This window comes from Lucilia cuprina, chromosome 4 (assembly GCF_022045245.1).
Source record: "Lucilia cuprina isolate Lc7/37 chromosome 4, ASM2204524v1, whole genome shotgun sequence".
Classification (NCBI taxonomy): Eukaryota; Metazoa; Arthropoda; class Insecta; order Diptera; family Calliphoridae; genus Lucilia; species Lucilia cuprina.
The window spans coordinates 69,050,196-69,072,446 of record NC_060952.1 but is presented as its reverse complement, the minus strand read 5'-3'; positions in this window follow the sequence as shown (position 1 = coordinate 69,072,446).

The following is a 22,251-nucleotide window of genomic DNA, read 5'->3' as shown; positions in this document are numbered from 1 at the left end:
ATATTCGTTATTAAATTTTTTATAAATGAGAATGTACAATAAAATGTTTTGGAACTAATATGCTAACATTTTTTATATTAATTATATTTTGCAAAAAAAAAATGATTTAAAAGATATGTAAATGTATGTCGTTTTAATTTAAATATTTTTATTTGTTCCCAAATATGGCCATGGCCTTCGGTAGGTTAGTGGTTAGTGTTCTAGTCTGGTAAACTGGAGGTAGTGGGTTCGATTCCCACCTGAGGCACTGGTTAAGGAGCGCACAACAGGCCTGATAGAGGCCTAGGGGTATTTCTTCGGATTTGGTGTATACATGTACATCCTACTTTCAAACAAACTAACTAATATGGCTATACCATAAAAATTTCTTCATTAAGATTCCAGAGAGTTTAAATGAGAATTAAAGTAGACTAAATCTAGAAACTTTTGAGCCTTTTTTAAAAATCATTTATTATTAATATTTTTAACAAAGAGATCCTCCCAGTCTTTAAATTTTGATATTTACATTATTTTTGAACATAAATTTAAGAGTTTAAATTTCCTTAATAACGTTCGGCTCTGAGCCGACTTTAAGCCGCCGCCGCCGACAATTTTATGTCGACTTCGCCCTCTGACCAGGCATAGAAATAGCAGTGGTTTTAATTGACACTTTCCCAATTTTGGACAGCACTGCTTCTGGAGAGTAAGTGATTTCCTCCTCTCTTTTATAATTTGCCTCCTCAACATTTCTAATGATGCTTTGGGTACTGTCTTAAGTGTTTTAGTGTTCTTATCGGGACCGGTTTTGACAGAACTTTCAATCGGCTCTTCCCTAATTTTGGTAAGAGCAGCAGCACCTTTTTTTGGCCAGTTAGTGGTACCTTCCTCGCATTTAGAATTTGACTTCTTAACGTTATCAGTAGTTGCTACTGATGATGTGATCTTAGTGTCCTGTTCTAGGCTTGTTGTAACAGCCCTTCCCTAACTTTATTCTTGGCAAGACTAGATTTCTGGTCGATACCTATTACAAATAAAGTTCCCACAGGTTCATCCTTCCTGTTTTCCCACGGCCAGCTTAGCATTTTGAATACCAAGAATTTCCAGCATACATTCATTACAAACTTTACTGTCCCTTTCTTTTATGTAGGCATTGAACTTTAAGAGCATCGGAAGCTCGCCCCTTTTTGCCAGTCCCAGGGAGGAGGAGTACTTTCCACAAAGTTTTTTAGGATGCTAAAACATTGGCGAGATGCCAACCTCCAACATCTCGCCCATGCTAAACTCGCAGCTCACGCTCTCTTTTGGTTGTTTGCCCTTTGAAGCGATTGCGTAGTCCACTATCTTATTGTTCATCAGATCTTCTACCTTACTCTGTCGGTCTATTGGAATTTTGTTGTCGGATTACCGGCATCGCGAACTGCATAGCAGTGATAGTCCCGGAGTCTTCTTCTGGCCACTTTGGCGTACGATGGTGGCTCTTTTCTTTGTCCACTGTCTAGCCTCTCTTTTCGAGGCATCTTTTGAGAGTGCATCAACACTTGCCGCCGGTATTGGTTTATTTAGGCCCTGCACACTAACTTTCATCTTTTTATTCTCCATGTTTTTTTTTTAGTTTTTTGGTCCGCGGTGGTGTACAATCTGCAAATCCTCAGCTTGAATCAAACTATCCTATTCGCCACCCGGGGACGCGCGCGGTAAGAAAACGAGAAAACTCCCCCAGCTTTTTTTAAGATAAGAAAATGTTTTATTTAATTTCAGTCATTAAAAATGAAAATCTATCACTATTTTATACAAGAAATGTTTCCTTTCAATAGAAAATTTAAATAATTTGTGAACTATAGAAATATTTATATTTAGTTTTCGTTTACAAGAAGAAAATTAAAATATCTGAAGCCAATTTTCAATTCATCTGAACTTAATACACCTAACTTTGATAACGAAACAACCAATACGTTGGATAAAATGGAGCCGTGAAAAATCTCCATTTTCTATTTCAGATTTCTGTCTGTAAAACTAGGCAAATTATGGTTGTTTGTTATCTTCTCAATTTTCATAATTATATCTCCAACAAAGCAAAAATTATTTGGTTCTTCAATTGAAACGTTAAAAAATTTGTGTTTGTATAATATAATGACAGTTTTCACTTACCTTTTTACGACTAAAACCTAAATCGGATTTTTGTTTCAATTTACTTAACATGGTTTGCTTTTTTTACATATTTTTATAGTTTGTAAATGATTTTCAAATCTGAATGGGCTTATATTTTCTAATGAACCGAATGACTTCACGTCTTCGTGAAGGAATAAAGGAATATCTTTAACAAAACTAAATAACAATTTCTGAGCTAATTCATTTTTAACTACACAATTATTTTTTTCTAATAATATCCTAATATCTACGGACAGTTTCAAAAAGTGTAAGTACCTTTATTTCGATAAAACAGATTCCAAAATTATTGGTCTAGCTGGTGCATCCATTATAAAACATCTAATTTTTAAAATATAACACTTACTTTGGAATTAAACAATTTTGAATAAGGTTATTTCATTAGTCATCAAATTCATTCAAAAACTCATTTGAAGATTTTGAAGAATACCCTTCATAAACAACAATTACTAATACATCTGAAGAATCAGTTACATTACATTGCCCTACAAACATTTTCTATTGCGGAAGTTACCCGTGTGAAACTTCCAAACGTGCTAAAAGCTCGCCAGCGATGTTGCGGAAGTATAAGAATTCTTGTCACCAGTCGGGAAGAACTGATGCCGAGCTGGGGAACGTCTAAGAGTAACTTGGAAGATACTTCTGGAAGACCCGCAGAAGAAACTTCTAGATGACTCTTGGAAGTAAGGTATTGCCAAAGACTCTTCTTGATGTGACTAGGAAGTCACTTCTTGAAGTGACTACCTAGTATCCTCTAGAAGTGTTCCTATCTTATCTTCTAGAAGATGAGTTTTCTCTTCTTCTAAAAGAAAAGTATTTTCTTCTTCTTGAAGATGTGTATTCCCTACTTCTAGAAGATGAGTATTCTCGTCTTCTAAAAGATGAGTTTTCTCTTCTTCTCTTTGTATACTCACCAAAATAAAATCTATTAAAATAAATCTAAATAAAATGAAATTTTATAGTTTTTATTGAATTAATTGAAATTAAAATAGCAGAAAATATAATTGATTTAACAACTAATCTAAAAAAGTAATATATGTTCATTAGACCGACTCACAAAAAATGGTGCTTGAGTTACCCCCCTCATAATATTCGCTGTTATGTAATATGATGTTACCCAAAATATTTTCGGTTAATTGTTGTCCATTCGTGAGCTGGACAGTTTTAAAGAAAATATCGTATGGGAACACGATTCTTCATGTTAAATTCAATATTTTATCCAGCTTCAAAAAATCTTTGTTATGTTTTATAATGGTTCCCAAAATATTTCTAGTCTATCGATGGCCGTTCGTGAGCTGAACCGGTTACAAAAAAGTCCCTTTTTAGTTATTTTGTTTTAAATTATACAGCATTTCTTAAACAATATATAAGCCAAGTCTATATATTGGAATATATTTTGGAATATGACAATTATAAGCAAACGGTTATTTATGATTAATACATCATTGGACGCGACTTTAAAATACCTTTTAAACGATACCCCGTATTGGATATTTTGTTTAAAAACAAAATCATAAAACAAAGCAAGGTAAATTTTGGGAGGGGTAACAAAAACACGTTTTTGCTATCCATACAGAGTGAGTCGGTCTAATGTACATATGTATCAAAAATTTAGAATTATTGCCTTATAGTAAGATAATAATCTGTATTAATATTCCAACTGCTGACTGGGATACTTCCAAAAATTGTAAAACGTTGGACTCTAAAATATTTTTGTAGTTCTTCATCAATTTTATGATTAATCCATCAAAATGTAAGAGTTATATTATGGAACGCATTAATCCTTCAACGAAATAAAAAAAAAATCTTAAAATTAATATTGAATATACATACTTTTGTATTTATTGAAATTGATATTGTATTTATTGATTATTGATACTCTCATGTCCAATACATTTACCACCAAAGTTTAAACGGTCAGATCCATTTTTTACATTTTCTGCAAATAATCGACATTTTTAATGGAACCACGTGATGAAATAAGACTTAAATATCTTACCAGATCCCTTTTTTATATCCTCCACCATCAGTGGTGATTGAGGGTATACATAACTTTGTCATTCCGTGTGTAACACCAAGAAATATTCATCTGAGACCCAACAAAGTATATATATTCTGGGTCCTTATCAAATTCTGAGTCGATTTAGCTATGTCCGTCTGTCTGTGTAAAACACGCCCACGATAAAATGAAACAATATAATTTAACCAAATTCACCCAAAATGTTCTTTGTTTTCCTAAGTTGTTTGGTATTGAAAATCGGCAAAATCGGTTCACATCGGGAAAACTTATGAATCAAAATTTGAAACAACCTCGAAAAAAGAGCATTTTTTACACATTCTGATGTAATTTTCTCGAAAACTATGCAATATAATTCCATAAAAATCGGCTTACATTCGTTTCCACACAACAGCTTAATCTCTGCGTAAAATCGCCAGAATCGGTCCACAATTTCATATACCTCCCATACAAAAGTACATATTCCCGGAAATTTGGTTTTTTATTAATAACTTCCGTTGTGATGTCGATATCTTCACCAAATTTAAGAAATGAAAATTTCATGACAATAGAGTTTATTTAGAGGAAAAATTTTTTGGATGGGTCCATAATTGGTCATAGCTCCCATACAAGGTCTTCTCCCGAAAATCACTTAAACGAGCATAACTCATTACTAAATTAAGATATCGTTATAAAATATGGTACAAGTATTGTTCTTATATATAGAAATATTACAGTGAAAGCTTTTTTGGATCGGTCCATAATTGGTCATAGCTCCCATACAAGATCCCCTCCCGAAAATCACATAAACGCGCATAACTCATTACCAAATTAAGATATCGATATAAAATTTAGTACAAGTATTGTTCTTATATACAGAAATATTACAGTTAAAGCTTATCCTTCCTTATACTTTTTGGTATATATTTAATACACTTTGCCAATTAAGAAAACCTTCTTAAATGTTTATTAACAGTTGATTTTTAACACAACACTGTCATATTGTTTTTTCTTACTTAAGATTCACAATATTTTTTTTACACTATTTTTCCATGAACATTAAATTCAATAACTCATTTAAGTTTTACGATGAATAATTACAACTGAACATGACTGAACAAAACACAAAACATCACTGAACTTAGCAAAATTTCTGCATTATTTATTTTTATTTTTTTTCACGCTAAAAATGGAGTATTTATATTTTTTTGTTTTTGTACTCTTCTTACTATCATCCGGAAGTAACCTAAAAGTATACTTCCAGACTGCGAAAACTAGAAATCAATGTATTTTGTTTTTGTAAAATGTATGCTCTCGTCTGACAATTGTACAGAAGTGACTACAATCCGCACTTCCAGATGAATAAAATACAACATTAATGTGAACACTCTTCAAACTGTCTTCCAGAAGTGACATAAACATACAAATCAAGAAGATACAAATTAGGAAACAATGTATTTTGTTATTGTAAAATGTGTGTTCTCACCCAACTTTCATACAGAAGTCACTAAAACGTATACTTCCAGATGAAAGAAATTCAACAGACATGGTTTTTTGTTTATGCAAAATGGGTGCACTCTTCTAACTATCATCCGGAAGTAACTTAAAAGTTTATTTCTAGGAGACGAAAATTCGAAATCAATGTATTTTGTTTTTGTAAGATGTGCGTTCTCGTCTGACAATCGTCCAGAAGTGTTTCTGACGTGACGACTGGGGTGATGCGCAATAGTTTTCTCTTTTAAATGTTTGAAGGGGATGTACACGTGTGTGTGTAGATGTATTTGGTTTTATTCAGCTGTGTATTTTTTTGTATGTTTGGAATCCAAACATACAAAAAATACACAGCAAAAAAATATGATTTGCATTTTTTGTTAAAATAAAATAATTTTCCCTTTTGTTTTGCAAATATATTTTTTAATGCATAGAAAAAAGTATTTAAAACGTTTCAATTATATGAGAGTAGATTGTGAGTTATTGTACAATAATTTTTATGCGAATAATGTAAGTTTGAAATTTAAAACTAACACAAATTTTTTCCAAGTGCTTTTTGAAACAATTTTTTTTACGATAAACAAAAACAAAATCTACGTCTCGTCAATGTTTACCAGCAATGAATCAGAGGTCGAAGTCGACCGGCTTCGAGTCGGAGCTTAGCCGCCGCCGAACTATATTTAGTTGCTTGAGCCGCCGCCTAAACATTCGGCTTAAATCGACTCAAATTTTTTTAATGTTTTTATTAACTAGACGTAAGATCAATTATGTTTAAAATACACTATGGTGAAGGGTATATAAGATTCGGCACAGCCGAATATAGCACTCTTACTTGTTATAATTTCATTTATTAACTTAATTTCGATTAGGGAAGCGAAGCTCCCATTGAGTATGCTAGTATTTATTAATATTAAGATATAAATTCAATTTTGTTCTTTACTTCACAATGATTTATATTGGAATGCAAAAATTAATTATTTGACAAAAATCTGTAACAATCATTCTTTTGAGAGTATAACACAAAGAATAAATAAGAAGTGAAACGCTGTCAAAAAGTACCTAAGTCTACTGTCAGTCGGTACCTTACTCTAAGAATGTATTAGTAGAATTCTCAAGCCAACATAGTTGCAAAAAATCGGATTTAAAAATTAAAAAAAAAATATTTCATTTGAATTTATATTTTAGAAGATTTCTTTAAATATTTTGCAACATAATTTATCTATAAACATTATATATGAACGTATCTTTGCTTTTTAATCTGCAATATTGAAATAATAATTAAGTTAGTTGAAATATTTTTTCTTGTACCATACGAAAATTTACAACATTGTTCTTTTTTCGTTTTAATTTCAACAACAAAAATTAAATGTCAAAAAAATAAAAAATATTTTTTTCGTTTGTAAAAAATTAAATCTTTTCGGGCTATTAAATATATTTAAAGTGTGCAAAAAAATAATAAAATATAACGTTAAGTGATAAAAAATATTTTCAAGTTCTATAAGCCACGAATTTTCGCGACAAAGTTTTGAAGTTTGGAGAGAGAGTAAGTTTCTTACATATGTGTTGGAGTTACACAGAACTCGTATGTGAGAAGAGCGTAACATTGTTGTTGTAAAAAAATGACAGCGTTTCACTTCTTAGTGTTCAGTGGTATAACAGTTTAATGTATTGGGCATATAGTAGTACATATAGGCGAAACTGAAGGGGTTTTCAAAGAAAAATTTTTATTCTCTTCACACAGACGAGCTCTGAGAGAATAAAACAAACTTGTGATAACTAAACGCACTCACTAAACATCAAATTTTCTTCGCAAAATTGCGGGGATATTACCACTTATAAGTTTTTCTTATCACTTAAACTTAATGTTTATTATTTTTTTCAACACTTTTTATTTATTTAAAACCCCGAAAATAATTTATATTTTACAAACGAAAAAAAAATATTTTTTATTTTATTTTAATTAAAATTGAAAAATGAATAGCTGTACATTTTTGTATTGAAAATTAAAAAAGTATTTTACATACTTTTTTAATTCAACAAAAAAATAACAAAAAGACGTGTTTATAATATGTTTTGGTATAAAATATATTTTCAAAAAAATAAATAACTAATATTTTCATACACTGCCATATAAAATTTCATTAATAACACACAAAGAATAACGTCCAAAAAAATAAATTTTTACTTTAGTACCTTTTAAACAACTGTGTTTATTTTTGTGCTTCTACTAATACATTCTCTCACCAGTTAGGTCTTTGACAGAGGACTTAGGTCCTTGACAATTAGTTTCGCCTATATACTACTATATGGTATTGGGCTTGTGTTCAGTGCTGCAAATTCTCAACAAATATTTTTTCTAATCTATTTAATATATTTATTGTATTTTGACAATTAAAAAAAATACTAATTCTATAAAATTTATAAAAAAAAAAATACTTTTATACTTAAGGCCTGCACAAGACAACAATCTCTTTCACAAATGTTATGATGACGCACAAGAACTGCTGCAAACTGCTTTACTATGTTATTTAAATTCATCATGCACATTCTATGTGTTGACATATGTTGCATCTTAGTCCTCTTTTAAATAGAGACTTTTTCCCCTGGACTTTTCTCAATTTTCTTTAGAGCTTGTGTTTTTCAAATTATGAGTATATAAAAGACCGTTGAGTGGTATAGAGAAATTAACAATCTATGTAATTAATAGGCAAGGCGATTTTTTGTGATCCCTTTACCTCCCTATACCTCCTACAGTATACACCCGATATTAGCAAAAAATATATCATTTTGAAGGATTTTGTTTTCAGATGTGCACAATATATATTAATAAGATCGGTTAAGAATTATGGGAGTTATAAGCATTTAAGGTAGTTAAGGAAAATATCGTATGGAAACACGATTCTTCATGTTAAATTCAATATTCTATCTAGCTTCAAAAAATCTTTGTTATGTTTTGTAATGGTTCCCTTTTTAGTTATTTTGTTTTAAAATATACAGCATTTCTTAAACAATATATACAGTATGTGGTATCATTTGATAGGTTTTTTGAAGCCAAGTCTAGTGGTGCGCAAAATTTGCAAAATTGTGCAATTTCTTAGTAAAAACCTAACAATTTTAAATATTTTGGAATATGACAATTATAAGCAAACGGTTATTTATGATTAATACATCATTGGACGCGACTTTAAACTTTTATATACAGAAATATTACAATGAAAGTTTTTTGGGTCGGTCCATAATTGGTCATAGCTCCCATACAAGGTCCTCTCCTGAAAATCACTTAAACGGAAATAATTTATTACTATATTAAGATATCCATATAAAATTTGGTGCAAGCATTGTTCTCACATAAAGAAATATTACCACAAAATCTTTTCCGATCGGTCCAAAATTTGTCATAGCTCCCATACAAAGTCCTTTTACGACAATCTCTTAAACGCACATTACATATTACCAAATTAAGCTATTGATACATAATTTGGCAAAAATATTAGTTTTTTATACTTCTATTTCTCCTATACTAGGTCCAGCCCCTAAAAGCGCTTTAACCGTATTTATAGAGCATTATCAATTTGTGTTGAACAAAATTTCATGTAGAACAAAATTATATATGTATTTGTATTTTGAAAATCTCTAAATCTTTCACACACATACATACATGCAAATTACTAAATTAATAATGTTCAATAAATTTTGGAATTGTAATAGATTTGGTATTTTTTCTATTAAAGACATGAGAAAACTTATTTCTACAAATATTTCATCAATTAGAATAGAAGTAGCTGGTGGAGGGTATTTAAGATTCGGCACAGCCAAATATAGCACTATAACTTGTTATATTTTAATTCGGTTAGAAGTATTTTAATAGGGGGTACAATATTAGCTACTGCTTCCTAAAAAATAAAATAATTAAAAATTAATAAATTTATTTATTGTTCTGAATCAATAAAAACATTACCTTTCATGAACATTTTTTCAATAACTTGGAACTAAACCGTCTATAATGATCTGAAATTACTATGTCATGGAATTTTTTTTAAATTATTTACAGTCACTAACGATAGAAACACCTTAACGACCCTAAACGGGATATTGCTTTTGACACTAATATTGCAATACTATTTTTTTGTTGCTCTCTTCTAATACTTAGGTTCAATATCTTGGGAACGGCATGCTAAATATTAAGAATATTAGTATCATATGATAGGTCATAGAAAGACCTGGTGTTAATAACTACAAAAGTACCTATAGTTAGAATATTTAAATCCAAAGCTATATGAAAATTAATAAAATTGTATTTATTTAAAAAAGGTGGGTCTAAAACTATCTGATTTCAATATTAAATATCTTATATGGGCAATTTCGTGCCGAGTGACCCAAGTCAAAAAATAATTTATGTATAAAACAGTAGTATTAATTTCAATATAATGATTCCAGACCTAAACGCGCAAATAGTTTTAAAAATATTGAAAGTTAAGATTTGACTCAAATAAATCTATATATATATTAAAAATACAATGTTCATCAAATGAAAGCCGAAATGTAGAACTTGAAAAAGTCTTTAAATGCTTATACCTCCTAAACGAATTAAGAGAGAGTCGAAATTTAATATGAAAACATTTTTAATTAAACATATTAGACTTTTTTAAAAATAATGGAAATGGAAGCCGTTAAGAGTTGTTAACATATTCCTAAAATAGTATTTTAATATGACAACTTACTTTTTAATTTTATTTATATAATCCTTCCTTATACTTTTTGGTATATATTTAATACACTTCGCCAATTAAGAAAAGCTTCTTAAATGTTTATTAACAGTAGATTTTTAACACAACACTGTAATATTGTTTTTCATTACTTAAGATTCACAATATTTTAATTACACTATTTTTCTATGAACATTAAATTCAATAACTCATTTAAGTTTTACGATGAATAAATTAAAGTGAACATGACTGAACAAAACACAAAACATCAATGAACTTAGCAAAATTTCTGCATTATTTATTTATTTTTTTTCACGCTAAAAAATGGAGTATTTATATTTTTTTGTTTTTGTACTCTTCTTACTATCATCCGGAAGTAACCTAAAAGTATACTTCCAGACGGCGAAAACTAGAAATCAATATATTTTGTTTTTGTAAAATGTGTGCTCTCGTCTGACAATTGTACAGAAGTGACTACAATCCACACTTCCAGATAAATAAAATACAACATTAATGTGAACACTCTTCAAACTGTCTTCCAGAAGTGACATAAACATACAAATCAAGAAGATACAAATTAGGAAACAATGTATTTTGTTATTGTAAAATGTGTGTTCTCACCCAACTTTCATACAGAAGTCACTAAACGTATACTTCCAGATGAAAAAAATTCAACAGACATGGTTTTTTGTTTAAGCAAAATGGATGCACTCTTCTAACTATCATCCGGAAGTAACTTAAAAGTTTATTTCTAGAAGACGAAAATTCGAAATCAATGTATTTTGTTTTTGTAAAATGTGCGTTCTCGTCTGACAAGTGTTTCTGACGTGGCGTCTGGGGTGATGCCCAATAGTTTTCTCTTTTAAATGTTTGAAGGGGAAAAACTGATGCCGAGCTGGGGAACGTCTAAGAGTAACGTGGAAGAGACTTCTGGAAGACCCGCAGAAGAAACTTCTAGATGACTCTTGGAAGTAAGGTATTGCCAAAGACTCTTCTAGATGCGACTAGGAAGTCACTTCTTGAAGTGTCTACTTAGTATCATCTAGAAGTGTTCCTATCTTATCTTCTAGATGATGAGTTTTCTCTTCTTCTAGAAGAAAAGTATTCTTTTCTTCTCTTTTTCTATTCTTCCATTTGTATACTCACCAATATAAAATCTATAAAAATAAATCTAAATAAAATGAAATAGTTTTTATTGAAATAAAAATAGTAGAAAAAATAATTAATTTAACCACTAATCTAAAAAAAGGAATATATGTACATACATTAGACCGACTCACAAAAAATGGTGCATGAGTTAACCCCCTCAAAATACTAGCTGTTATGTAATATGATGTCTAATGTACATACATATGTATGTAAATTTAGAATTATTACCTTATAATAAGATAATTTTCAGGAAATCTGTATTGATATTCCAACTGTTGGCTGGTATACTTCTAGAAATTGTAAAATGTTGGACTCTAAAATATTTTTGTAGTTCTTCATAAATTTTATGATCAATCCATCAAACTGTAAGAGTTATATTTTGGAACGCATTAATCCTTCAACGAAATAAAAAAAATAATGTGATAATTAATATTGAATATAAATACTTTTGTATTTATTGAAATTACCTGTTATACTTTAGGAAGCAATACAATTCTATTATGATCGATTCATTTCCCATCAAAGTTTAAACAGTCAGATCTTTTTTTACATTTTCTGCAAATGATCGACATTTTTAATGGAACCGCGTGATGAAATAAGACATATATAACATACCAGATCCCTTTTTTATATTTTAATTCCGTTAGAAGTATGTTAATAGGGGTTACTGCTTTCTAAAAAAAATAATAATAATAATTAAAAATTAATTAATTTATTTGAAATATAATTTATTTATTTTGAATCAATGAAACGTTACCCTTCATGAGCATTTTTTTAAATAACTTCACGCAAAGAAGAAATATGGAAATATGAAACTATCATTAATGTTTGGAATTATAATTAGGACAACCATATAAAATATTTCCCTTTGGAGATCATAATATGATTCTTGTAGGTTGTCATAAGTTAACATATTATTGTTCCTATAACAATTATAATATAATTCCTACAATACCATAATTTGTTTTTTAATTTACCATTATATTATCCTCATTAATAACATCAAATATTTAAGGAAATTATTTTATTACCAACAAAAAATAATTTTAATTTAAATAACAATAAATCAAAATTACTATTTTCCATCAACCAGTATAAATTAAAGAATATCCTAAAAAATCAATATGATTTTAATTACGTAATTTATACGTACATTATTACTTACATATATTGATGGAAGATCTGTCAACATTTGTAATGTCGATATACCTATTTCTAGTTAAGTGGTACTTCTGCTAAAAACTGATCAAAAGTTAATCAAACGGTGTAGAGTCTGGTATACGATTCTTTTGTTCTGCGGACACGCAAAATACATCCAAATTAGAATTACTCGTTGACTATGGATATTAAAAAAATAATTTTGTGACATTTCACAACAAAAGATATGTTTACAACAATTAAAAAGAAAAATTATAAAATATGTAAAAATAGAAAATTTCTTATACTTTATGTATTAAATAATCACTTTTTATATTTTACACTCACATAGTTTTATAAGACAATGTATTTTTTTTTTTTTTGAAAAACTAATTGAAATTAAAAATTTCAATTAGTTTTTTATTTTAATTTCAATTACTTGTTTCTTATTTAAGGATTATTTAAGCATTTGGTTTGTTTTTTTAACTTTATTTCGGAATATTTTTACTTTTTTGGCAAAACAGAGATTTTTTTAAGAGGGTTCAAAGGAGAGTAGGGCAAAATATGGCCCTATTCTTAAAAATGTTGGTAGGGGGAGTTAAGTCTTCTTCAATATTATTTATGTAGAATTTAAAAGTGTTATTAGTGTTTGTAAGTGAATTTTGACCTTCAAGTCATTTTCTGAAGGGGAGTTTGTATGGGGGATAGGGTCAAAAGAAGCCCAATCATTACAAAAATCGGTAGTGTCATTTAAAGTTCTATAAAACGATGTTTTGTCGACTTTTGTTAACATAATAGATTATTTAAATTAATTATAAGCCAAAAGGCCCTATTTGGGGTTACGGTTGTATGGGGGCTAGTCGAAATAATGGACCGATTTTAACCATTTTCAATAGGCTTTGTCCTTGGACCAAGAGAAGCGTGTGTGCCAAATTTCATCCAATTATCTTGAAAATTGCGGCCTGTACCTTGCGCATAAGGTTTACATGGACAGCCAGCCAGCCTGCCAGACGGACGGACATAGCTTAATCGACTCAGAAAATGATTCTAAGCAAACATCACATGTTACAAACATCAAACATGATACAAACATCAGCACAAACCCAATATACCCTCCCCTCTAAAGTGGTGTAGGGTATAAAAAGTAAAAACAGTTTAAAACTTTTGCATAAAAGAATTTTTTCATTATTTTATTTACAAATTTTGTTATTTCAATTCAAACACAAAAATGGACGGGAATTTACTCATCTCTGTTATGTGGACCTACGTAAGTAAAAAGTTCTCATTCAATAATATGTGTACGCAATTTAATATAGTGTCTTTTAGATATTTTGTGGGATGGGTTGCTATATTTAGACGCATTATATCCCTAATACATTTAAAAAATCAGTGGACTTAACACAAGGAAAGCTTTGAGCAAGATTTCTAAAACGTATTTCTAAGTTTTCTTTTGTTGTCTCTTTTTAGATAAATATTTCTTGGCGCATGAACCCGGCGGATGCTAGGAGTTTTTATAAGTTATGAAGTAAATCTGAAAATATCGTGGCGATTGTATACATACAAACATACATACATACATACACACTTCATGTATTTTAATTATGTATAATAATTTATGTATATTCAATAAAAACAATTTAGATAAATCTTCAATTGGAATAATTATTTTTTAGTCGATATTTAAAATTACAATAATTAGGAATTTAATCAAATTCATTAAAGACGTATTTGAAATATGCCACCAGATCTAATTAAGTAAATGAATTAATTACAATAATACTGTTTTAATAGAAAATTTTGCCACGTTTTTTCCAATTAACATTTTTAATTTTCAGTTAATCAATAGTATGATTTTGATGATTAGAGAAAAATCAAAACGTTTTTTAATTAATATGAGCAATTTCATAATTGAAATTCATTTTTATTTTTTTCTGTGATTTTAGAGAGAAAATTGGCATATGGACATTTCCACCGTAGCTCAAAAACTAAAAGTCATCAAAAATAATGTTTCAGCTTCTATTATTATCGAAAAAGATTCAAATTTTATTATATTAAAGACCCCAAAGCTTTTCTTAACCACTATGATGAGAAATCGGAATTAAAAGTTACAATAATATTTCAGGCATATTTTTCCACCTTTAGTATCATTTGCTTTTGATAGTTTTTATTATTTTAACGGCTAATATTTAAATGGACTTTTATCGGAAAACATTTGTTGAATTAATAATTATCTTAAAACATACAAATTTAAAAAAAATTAAAAAAAGTTTTGATTTTTCTCTAATCATCAAAATGTTACTATTGATTAACTGAAAATTAAAAATGTTAATTGGAAAAAACGTGACAAAAATTTCAATTAAAACAGTATTATTGTAATTAATTCATTTACTTAATTATATCTGGTGGCATATTTCAAATACGTCTTTAATGAATTTGATTAAATTCCTAATTATTGTAATTTTAAATATCGACTAAAAAATAATTATTCCAATTGAAGATTTATCTCCACGGCCAGCTCAGCATTTTGACCACCAAGAATTTCCAGTATACGTTCACTTGTCAGTTTACTGCCCCATCCTTTTATGTATACAGTGGACTTTAAGAGCACCGGAAGCTCGCTCTTCTTTACCAGTCCCAGCTTAGCGCCGTCCCAGGGAGGAGGGATACTTTCCACCAAGTTCTTTAGGGTGCTAACACATTGGTGAGATGCCAATCTCATCAACATCGCGCGCATGCTGAACTCGCAGCTCACGCTCTCTATTGGTTGTCTGCTCTTTGAAGCGATTGCGTGGTCCACTATCTTATTGTTCACCAAACAATGAAAAATTAAATGTTTCTAATACTGCAATAATATTTTTTGTTTGCTCTCTTCTAATTAAGGAGTTATACACCTTCAAAAACTTAACAATATTAGTATCATATAAAGGTCATTGAAAAAGCTGGTGTTAATAACTAAAAAAGTACCCATAATTAGAATGATTAAATCTAAAGCTATATAAAAATTAATAAAATTGTATTTAAAAAAGGTGGTTTTTAAAATATAACGTTTAAATACTTTAAGTAAAATTTTAATGTATTTTTTTTTTTGTTACGCTAATGAAATACGAATAAAATTTTAGCTCAAAGTGATCATACGTAATCTAGAAACAGGACCTAAACCCGCAAATAGTTTAAAAATATTGAAAGTTAAGATTTAACTCTAATAAATCTAAATAGGTTAAAAATGCAATGTTCATCAAATGAAAGTCGAAATGTACAACTTGAAAAAGTCTTTAAATGCTTATAACTCCTAAACCAATTAAGAGAGAGAAAAAATTAAAAATAAAAACATTTTTAATTAAACATATTAGACTTCGTTTAAAAATAATGGAAATGGAAGCCGTTTAGAGTTGTTAACTTATTCTCAAAATAGTATTTTAATGTAAAATATGACAACTTACTTTTTAATTTTATTTATATAATCCTTGAAGATAATTACTTTTTGCTATATATTAAATAAACTTCACCAAGTAACAAAACCTTCTTAAATGTTTTTTAACGGTTGACTTTTAACACAACACTGTCATATTGTTTCTTATTGCTTAATATTCACAATATATTAATTACACTACTTTTCTATGAATATTAAATTCAATAACTCATTTAAGTTTTACAATGAATAATTAAAATTGAACGTGACTGGACAAAACTCAAAACATCACTGAACTTAGCCAAATTTCTGCATAATTTATTTTTATTTTTTCGTGTTCACTCTAAAAATGGAATATTTATATTTTTTTGTTTTTGTACTCTTCTTACTATCATCCGGAAGTAACATAAAAGTATACTTCCAGAATGGGAAAATTCGAAATCAATGTATTTTGTTTTTGTAAAATTTGTGCTCTCGTCTGACAATCGTCCACAAGTGACTACAATCCACACTTCCAGATGAATAAAATACAACATTAATGTAAAAACTCTTCAAACTGTCTTCCAGAAGTGACATAAACATACAAATCAAGAAGATACAAATTAGGATACAATATATTTTGTTAATGTAAAATGTGTGTTCTCAACCAATTATCATTCACAAGTCACTAAAGCGTATACTTCCAGATGAAAAAAATTCAACAGTCATGGCTTTTTGTTTAAGCAAAATGGATGCACTCTTCTAACTATCATCCGGAAGTAACTTAAAAGTATATTTCTAGAAGACGAAAATTCGAAATCAATGTATTTTCTATGTAAAATATGCGTTCTCATCTGACAATTGTCCAGAAGTGTTTCTGACGTTGCGTCTGGGGTGATGCGCAATAGTTTTGTCTTCTAAATGTTTGAAGGGATATGTCTGCCGATCCTGGCTTTAAGATAATCTGTTGCACTTGTGTATATGAACTGTATCCAAAATACATTCAAATAAGGCGAAATTCATGTTTTTCTGTGTAATGTAATGATCATAATTTCATTTGTTTTTGTAAGAATATATTTTAATATTAGGTTTTAGTTTTGAAAAGAAAAAAATATATAAAAAAATCAAGATTAATTTTTATTTTTCAAGCTAAAATTTTATTTATATTTTTCAATGAAAAAAATTAAACTCAAAGGGCCTATTAATAAAGTTAAAGTTAACTACAGAGTTTTTCCATATAAAACAGGTGTTAATAACCATTGTTGTCTTAATAATAATTTATTATTTCCTGAACAAAAAATAAAAGTATTATGTTAACAATAATAATCATCTTTAATTTTTTGAATGAATTTTGCCCATCCATATTTAAAATAAATTGTTTTCCCAATTCATATAATTTGCTTTCCCAATTCATATAAAACATTAACAAGCATTAAAAAATTTCGCAACAACAAATCAAAAAACAACTTTTCATTTTACTTAATTGAACTCAAAATTCTCAATATGTGGAAAGGGTAAGTAAATCGTTATGTGGAGTTCAGATGAACAAGGTTCCAACATCGCCTTTTTGTGGTCACTCTAATGCTTACCATAAAAATGTGCCATAAAATTAAAATGAACTTTAGAAAGTTTTCGCATTAATTTGATATATGCTGAATTTTATTATTCGAAATTAATATAGACATCGGTGAGATTATTAATAAGACTTTGTCAATTATGGACAAATCCACATCACTTTTTTAAAGAGATTTCGATTCCCACCCGTGGCACTGGTTAAGGAGCGCACAACAGGCCCGATAGAGGCCTAGGTGTATTTCTTCGGATTTGATGTGTATACATCCTCCTTTCAAACTAACTAACTAACTAACTAACTAACTAACTAACTACATTTTCGATTCTAAAAAATTGGAAAGGGACGTTTAGGGTCAATCCTGAACCCATTCTTAAAGAACATACATACATCCTTATGGAACATACATATATGCATACATAAATCTATTGTTTTTTTTTATCGTGTTTTACACATACAAATCGATTCAGAATCTCATAAAGACATATATAAATACGTTGTTAGGTCTCTGCTGAATACATCTCAATGTTACACAATAAATGATAAACTTATGTATATGTATACATACCTTATTACCACTGTTGGAAGTGGATGGTAAAAAACAGTTTTTATAGTATCTATGTGCGTTGTTTAAGTTGTAAAGTTCTTTTTAATTAACTACCCTAATTATGCATCCTATGGGGATACAACAGAGGAAATGTACAAAACTGGCATTCTAATGATAATCCATTTAATGTGCCCAAAAAGGAGAAAAAATAAAAAAGTAAAAGACAAAACCGTTTGTGTACATAATCTTAATTTAATATTTTTATTAGGATGAAACGGCCGCGGTAGTAACGACCGTGATGATGATGGTCATCTATTTGCATTAGGGTGCCCCATTTATATATAGAACAATTAATGTTCTGGTGTTCCGTGCAAAAGTCATTTTCACACATGTACTCAGTTTTTTATAATCAGCTAATCATACTCCTGTAAAAAAACTTTAAAATTTTAGGGGCACACGATTTTACAAAATGGAATTCCGACACCCAAAATTAGACACGAACCGGATGATATACGTCTGAAACTATAAATTTAAGGGTAAAAATCTGCGTTTTTAGTTTTTCATTTGTCCTATCAAAATGACTTCAAAGTTTAAACAAGTACACTTTTCAAAAAATATTTTAAAATACTTCTACTGATCAAACAATGCCAAATTTGATGTCAAGCTAACAAAAAGAGTTGTAAAATATTTTGTGTTATTTTTAGTTTATTCTGTCAGAATTTAAAGATGTATAAAAAATCTTTCAACATTTTTTTGAAAAAAAATATATTGAAAATTTTAATAGATTTTTAATGTTAAGAATTTTAAAAGACATTTTTGACAGATTTTCATACTAACATTATAAAATAATAATAATACAAAATATTTTTCATCACTTCTTGTTGGATTGACATTAAATTTGACATTTTTAATTATATTTTTTGAAAAATTTACTTATTAAAACTTTGAAGTCCTGTTGAAAGGACACGAAATGAAAAACTAACAATTCAGATTTTTTTCCCATAAATTTATAGCATCAAACATATATCATCCGGTTCTTGTCTAACGAATTTTTTCTCTTTTTGTCGGATGGTGATATCAAATGAAGCCGATAACCTTAAAATAATATGATTTATTTCAATTCATCAGGATTAAAAAAGAAAATGAAATATTAAAGAAAATTTGTCAAAAAATGTAGCTAAAAGTTTTTGTGTCAAAAGTGTGACCTTTTTAAATTTAATTTCTTTTTAGTTTCTCTAAGTGAGTAAATAATATACATACATAGATAGAATGTATGGTTTCTCAGCTTCCATATGATACCAAGAAATTGTGAGCCCTTTGAACTTTGAAGTCCTTTTCGGAGTACGAAAAATTGCTATAAATGGAATCTATTTTTTCATGAATATCAACTTTTTCATGTGTGAAAGCTTTTTTTCAAAATTGTTACAGTGTGTAATATTGCAATTTTCATAATTTAAATACTTGACATACACATATTTTGTTAGGTGAGTTAAATTTTTCGTTTTTTATTAAGTTTTATTAATTTATTTCATATTTCAATTCAATATAAACTCAAATATTGATATTGAACTTTTTAATTGATTGAAAAAACTTTTCTTCGCTATATTTTTTATATTTTTTTAACGTTGTGTGAAATTGATTATTAATTTGATTGTTTTGATCACTTTCATAATTGATATTTTAAAAATTCTCTACCAAACAGTTAAATTTATTTGATTAATAAATTAATAAAAAATCAATTTTATATTTATTAAATGTTTCATTTATACAATTAATAAATTAATCAATTTTAAATCTTGTCTCAATTATTGACATTAATTGTTCTGATTATTTCGTTATTTGAAAAAATATATATTTTTTATTTTTTTTTACAAATTTGATAATTGACATCATCATTATGGTTATAGGTTCATAATATGCTTGGTACAATTATTTAATCTTATTTTAAATTTTTTCTGTGCAAGCTCAACAAATATTGACATCAGGACGAACATTTTGTGAAATTATTTCATAAAATTACTAACTTTGATGTGGGGCTACCCAAATGTACATGGTTATAATAAAGCAAAAAGAAAGCGCAAAAGTAAGAACAGAAAGAAGAGTTAAATTAATGATATAAATTGTAATACATTCATTAATTTTCAAGAAAATTTAAAAATGTATATATTTATTTAGGTAATGAAATATATACCCAAATTATTGAAATTAATTAAGAATTATTCTCCGCAAATAGTATTGGAATGATTACTTCAAACAAATATTATTTTTTTAAATGGCAATTCTAGAAATTCACCAAAAATATTAATTTTTATTCGGTAAAGTTTGTTATTGAAAATCAGCAAAATCGGATTAATACTTAGTTTCAGAAATATTTTTTTCATTTTATTTATTTATTCTTTATTGAATATTTCATTTACAAAAATTTACAGTAAGTATTAAAACTTAACCTAAACTATAATGTTGTTATTGCCACTTCAATTTTAACAAAAGTTTTCATTCTTCTTAGTTGTACAGTCGAACTTCTCTATCGTGAACTTATATACAATGAAGCTACACACTTGTGGTGGCCCCTAGTCTCCTGACTACCCAGGTGACCGATCATTTTTACATGGGCTTGGCCTACGAGGAAGTAAATCGTCACTCTACACCCTACAAAGAGACAGTAAAGAGACGATTGCCTCCGCTCTCGCTTACAAAGGGGACACTAAAGTGACGACTGTCTTCATTCTCGATTACAAAGAGTTTATTTGTGACTTAAGACCAAAAACATATGAATTGGAGTCAGCCAGGTGGTAAGATATTAATGGAACTAAAATTTGAAAATTTCAAGCGTCTACTCTCCAGAATACTATGGGACAATAATGTGACGATTGCATCAAAAGTTATAAACTTTGAGAGATTACGGTCGTCACGTTAGTATCCCCTTTGTAAGCGGGAGCGGAGACATTCGTCTCTTTACTGTTCTCAAGTAACCTAGAGGTTATACTCTTAAAACTCTTCATTCTCATTTACAAAGAGTTTATTTGTGACGAAAGACCAAAAACATACGAATTGGAATCAGCCAGGTGGTAAGATAGTAATGAAACTAAAATTTGAAAATTTCAAGTGTCTACTCTCTACAATACTATGGGACAATAATGTGACGATTGACCCGAAAGATATAAATATGAGTCAACCATATGGTGGCATATTAGTAGAAAGTAATAATCATTTCTCTAAAAGATGGGTAAAATATCTACTTTCGGAAGTACAACAAAAAAACAACTTTTAAGAGTATAATCTCTAGGTTACTTGAGCACAGTAAAGAGACGACTACCTCCGCTCCCGCTTACAAAGGGGACACTAAAGTGACGACTGTCTTCCTTCTCGATTACAAAGGGTACATTAGTGACGAATGACTCAAAACATACGAATTACGATCATCCAGGCGGTTAACTATTAGTGGAAATTACTGTCTTTTTCGTATGAATTGACTGTTTGTCGAACTGCTGGGAACATACAGAGTTTTATAAAAAAAATTTACAATTTTAAATTTGTTTAAATTTTCAATACCAAAAATTGAAACTCTGTTTGTAAATTAAAATTCAACAACAACAAAAATGAAATGTTAATAATTAGAAACAAATATTTTTTTCTAGTTTAAGAAAATTAAACAAAATTTTTGAAAATTGAAATAAAATTATTTAAAAAAATTATAGATTTTGTGTGCACAACCGTAATTTCGCGTAAAATCATTAAAAGTGGTCAAAAAAGTAAGTTAAACATTTGAGTGTTTTGACAAGATGTCGTAGATGTGAGAGAGTAATTTCATGTATATGAGAGTCGGACTACTTGTTATACTTTAATACCTACATTGAACCTGTAAATTTTTGTGGAGATTTAGAGTAACGTGCCGACTAATGTATTTAAATCGCTTAATATATTAGAAGTTTTTGTTGAGGAAGAGAAATGGAAAAGTGTAATCCAATGTAAATGGAAGAGTGTAAAATACCTGATTATTTGAAAAAAATATAATTTTTATATAATGGTTATTTTATATAATGGTTATGTTATTAAAAAGTGTAACCCAAACTAATATAAAGTAGGGGAAAATATAATTTCTGTATAATGAAATGATTTCTG